This window comes from Mastomys coucha, unplaced genomic scaffold (genome assembly GCF_008632895.1).
Source record: "Mastomys coucha isolate ucsf_1 unplaced genomic scaffold, UCSF_Mcou_1 pScaffold18, whole genome shotgun sequence".
NCBI classification, from domain to species: Eukaryota; Metazoa; Chordata; class Mammalia; order Rodentia; family Muridae; genus Mastomys; species Mastomys coucha.
Window position 1 is genome coordinate 107,372,113 of NW_022196900.1, and position 5,006 is coordinate 107,377,118.

Here is a 5,006-nt window from a genome sequence, read left to right on the forward strand (position 1 = left end):
TGAATCATGTTTATTGAAAACAGGAAACAAAGGGAGGAAGGAAAGAAAGGCCAGGAAGGGGAGGCAGCAGGCAGAGATGCAGTGTGCCGTGGGGGCGGAGACAGGAGCAGCCTGAGAAAAGACGCATTCATTTCCTAATGTTTGCTTCAGGACACCAGCACGCTGGCTGGCGAGGTTTATCTGCTTCCTTCAGCTGTGGAGTTCACTGTGAGCCAGCAATTGGGTGCTTCAGAGACTTGCCCGCCCAAGAGAGGACAAGGAGGCCCCCCAGAACAGCTTCCGGCCCATCTTTCGGCCAGCAGAGGCCTGGCTTTCAACGCTGTCCAAGGGTGAAATTGCATTACATTCTGCCTGGTAATGAGGTGTTGCAGGTCTCGGCCCCCAGCCAGAAGAAGCAGCTCTGGCCACCAGCCCTGGCCCAGCCTTCCTCCAGCCAGGACTGGACTGGCTAGCAGAGCCAGGGAGGAGGGAGGCTGCAAGGACTTGAGGTACGGGAGAGTGCAGAGGCAGAGGGTCAACACCAGGTGAGGAAGGGAGGGGGTCTTACTGAGAGCCACCTCACACCCAGCACCTTGTATCCAGCACTTCATATTCAGTACCCCATATGTAGCACCTTGTATCCAGCACTTCATATTCAGTACCCCATATGTAGCACCTTGTACCCAGCACTTCATATTCAGTACCCCATATGTAGCACCTTGTACCCAGCACTTCATACTCGGTACCTCATATGCAGCACTCTGCCTCCTGCACTTCATAGCTGGTATCCAGAACCTTGCTCAGTTTTACTGTTTCACACAGTAGGTCTCTGGTTTCCTGGGGATGTCACAATAAATCAGCAGGAACAGGAGACACTACTCTGTAACCTTTCTTGGCTGCCAGCCCCGAGCCCAGCTGTTGGCAGGGTCACCACTTTCTGAAGCTCTGGGGCCGATCTACTCCACACATCTCTTTAGCTTCTGGTGAAGGTGACAATCTTTCCGTGTCCCTGGGTTGATAGTGTGCCACTCCAATCTCTGTCTCCACCTTCATACTCTGCTCTTGCTGTATGTTGCTGTGTGGGCCAAATTTCCCTCCTCTGAGGGCACGAGATCAAGACTACACTGATGGTGACATCATCTTGATTACGTCTACAGAAAGCCTATTTCCACATCCAGTCCCATTCCTGGAACTAGGGATTTAGGACACTTAAAATCCAACCCACAACCAGCAACCGACTAACACTGATTGACAGGTCACTGCTGACCATCATGTCCTCTGTTAGGAGCTATCTGTGACCTCAACGATCACACTGTTATGCCAGAGATGAGGCAGGTACTGTTACACACCCATTTTACTGGCAAGAAAATTGAAGCTCGGAGAGTATCTCGTGTAATGCTGTGAAGAGACACCGTGACCACACAAACGCTTCTAAAGAAAAACATTTAAGTGGGTCTGGCTTGTAGTTTCAGAGGTTTAGTATGTTATTATCATGGTGCGAAGCATGGTGGCAGGCAGGCAGGCTGGCATGGTGCTGGAGAAGGAGCTGAGAGTTCCACATCTTCATCGGCAGGCACCAGGAAGAGAATACCACACTGGGCATGGTTTGAATATCTGAAATATCAAAGCCCACTCTGTAGTGACATACTTTCTCCAACAAGGCCATGCCTATTAATAGTACCACTCCCAATGGGCCTATAGAGGCCATTTTCTATCAACCCCCCACTGAGAGCACACACACACACACACACACACACACGCACACACACACACAAGCACATACACAAGCACACAGCAGCTAGGGCTGGGGGAGTGAGGGTCAGTGGTAGATGTCTTGTCCACATGCACAAGACCTTGGGTTCCACCCACAGTTATATACATGTATATACACGTATACATATACATACACACATACATATACATATGTATACACATATACATACACATACACACATATCCATATACATACATACACACACCACACACATGTACACATACACACATACACACATACATATACATATATATACACATATACATACACATACACACACATACCCATACACATACGCATACATCGTACACATACACACATGTACATACACACATATACACAGACATATGTATACATACATACACTATACATATGCATATACATTCATATACATATACCTGTAGCTAATATTAGACACAGGTTCAGGAAGGTGTAACATAGCCATGGTGGATAGAACATCTTAGCAAGATGTGGGAATGAGGAGTGGTGCAAGCATTTGGGGCAAGAGTGTGACCAAAGACACTTCCCAGAGGCGATACAGTTGAGGGGAAGGCAGGTTTGGGGTTGGTGGTCAGTTAGGTGTGGCGGAGTGGCCTTGCTGGAGGTAGCATGTCACTGGGGGTGGGTTTTGAAGTTTCAAAGCCACTCACGGTTCCCAGGTCGCCCTCTCTGCTTTCTGCTTGCTGCTAAAGATGTGAAGATCTCAGCTTCCCGCTCCAGTCACCAGGCTTCTGCTCTGCCACCATGGACTCAAAGCCTCTGGAGTCCTGGCCCTTCTTTCTGTGTTGCCTTGGTCATGGTATTTTATCACAGCAACAGAACAGTAACTGACGCACAGGTCCTCACTGCTACTGTTTCTACCTTCCTTTCCCCATGAAGGGCTCCTGGTCTGATTCCTCAGTTCTAGTCCCCAGCCATCTTTGCCATTTCTTCCAAAGCACCCTAGAGAGACGCTACTGTAGGGATAGGACCCACCTCTGATGCATCTCAGCTATGCATCTTTGGGCCCCATCTTCACCTCTCTGGGCCACTTTCTGCAACATCAACCGAAGAAGATCAAGTAAGGCGACCATATTGATGGTAGCTTAAAGACTAAAAGCTCTGGGGAAGGGTCATCGTCCTTCATAACAGGTGACATCCGATGAGAAGCTCTGTGCTCCGCCCTACCTCACCCCTCCCCTCTGGACCTTTGCGGAGGCCTCACCCCTCCCCTGGAGTACCTTCCCCCTGCACCCCCTCTGATCACCATGCAAGCTCAATGATCCAACATGCTGGGCTGTCTTGGTGTTGTGAATTCCATCTCTAGACCCCAGCTTCTATAATACGGGGAATGCACAGCCTCCTCAGCGGGGCTGCTGTAAGAATTAAATAAGGTAATGTGCCTGAAGCATAGAGCAGGGTGGCTGTGCCATTCATCAGAGGAGGCGGAATGGTTTCTTGCCTGGGTGTCTGGGAGGGCACCAGTTGCTCCCCTACCCCCACAGACAGGGAGCGGAGGAGAGAGGGACAGTCATGGTAGGAGAGGTGAGCGATGGAGCTAATTACAGAGGCCAGGGTGGACAGCAGCACCCCGGGCTCCTTGGCTCCTGAGAGTCCCTGCTGCTTAGGAGTCTCTGCCTCCTGAGGGTCCCTGCCTTGGAGGCCACCGACCACTTGACTTTCTGTCTGGCCATTTCCAGGGACCCTGTTTAGCTTGACCTTGGGACTCATCTTGGCCACGCCCTTTTTCTACGAGGGCTGTTTGGACTTTTGTTCTTCTCTCCGTATGAATCCTTCCTCTTTCCATCAGCCTCGTAGACCTTTGCCCCTGTGAGGCAGGACTTTCTCTCTGTCCCTGGACTTTTCCTCTGACCTCAGGGCTCAGCACAGGGTTGACATCCCCCCCAAGAATCCGTGAATGAAATGAGTCCTTGAACATCTTCGTGGGAGACACAGGGGTACCAGTCAAGTCCCTATAGCCTTGGCACCAGACCCTCCTTCCCTTGCTAACTGCTCCAGTCTCTGGCTTCTGCCTCACGTGTACTAGTCCAGGGGGTGGGGAGGGATCCGAGACTGCTCTGCCACTGCCTGCAGTGAGGACTGTCCCAGAATGCCAGCCCTGCTGGGTGCAAAATACCTGGCACTCTGCCACCTGCTCCTTGCTCTTCTTGAAGTCCCCATGAGGAGACATGGATGGTCACAGAGAGAGGTAGTTAAGTTGGTGCAGCTTCCCCACCCTGGCCCTGACCCGGACACACATGTCCTCTTCTGCTGGGTAAACCACTCCATCTTCCACCACCACCCCCCTGATATTTAAGGAAATTAAGGTTAAGTCTGGCTGCTAAATATTTGTCTAAGCAGAACAGAAAATGGTGCCAAAGAAGGCCTTCAATTTTATGAGCAAATAAATCGTCTGAAGGAGATGAGCTGGAGATAGGGAGCCGGGCAGGGCCTCAATTATTTAGAGCAGAAAGTGCCTCCGAAAGTCTGGAGAGGTTGCTCAAATCCCTCCACCCACTTCTGTTCTTTTTTTTTTTTTTTTTTTTTTTTTTTTTTTTTTTACACAGGGCTACATAGACAGGGTTTCTGTATGGTAGTCCTGGCTGTCCTGGAACTCTCTCTGTAGACTAGGTTGGCCTTGAACTCAGAGATCCACCTGCCTCTGCCCCTGCCTCCCAAGTGCTGGGGTTAAAGGAATGCACCACCACCACCTGACCCAAGCCTCCCTTTCTGAAAGCACACTCTTGTTCTTTTGCTTTGCCATCTGGGCTGAGGCTGGGGAAGGTCACTTACAGGTTCTTGGCTTTCTCCATTGGATCCCTAGCAGGTCATTCCAGGTTCCCGTTCCTGGATGGCTGCACCTTCTGATCCTCAGGACAGCTGAGTGGAGGAGCCTGGCCTTTGCGGTCCACAGGCCTCACACCTGCATCCTGGCAGCAGTCCACACCTGCCTTTCCCTAAGCATGATGGGATGTCCTTTCTTTACGATGGGACACAGCTTTCTGGAGGAGCTGTGGGTATGAAGGGGGGGGCCTCCTGCCAGCGTACAACCCAAAGTGAGGTCTCCAAAAGATGTCCACATTCCAGTCCCTGGAACCTGTGGATATCATACTTCATGTCACTTTATGTAAGGGGTGGTTCGGGGAGGGGGGATCAAGGCTGCAAATGAAATGAAGGATCTGGTTAACTAGCCTTCAGATGGGAGAGGATCTAGGTGTAGATGAGGGTCTGGGAGGAGGAGGAGGAAGAGGAGGAGGAGGAGGAGGAAGAGGAG

General features: G+C 50.9%; 1 long non-coding RNA gene across 1 annotated transcript in view; it reads left to right on the top strand.

The window, feature by feature from the left end:
• The first annotated feature begins 306 nt into the window (after positions 1 to 306).
• The window catches only part of LOC116095676, a 10,297-nt gene continuing 5,597 nt past the window's right edge, over positions 307 to 5,006 (top strand). Inside the window, exons 1-2 of the long non-coding RNA XR_004120682.1 lie at positions 307 to 524; positions 2,413 to 2,535. This is a non-coding gene — a long non-coding RNA (uncharacterized LOC116095676). The remainder of the gene's footprint in view (positions 525 to 2,412; positions 2,536 to 5,006) is intronic.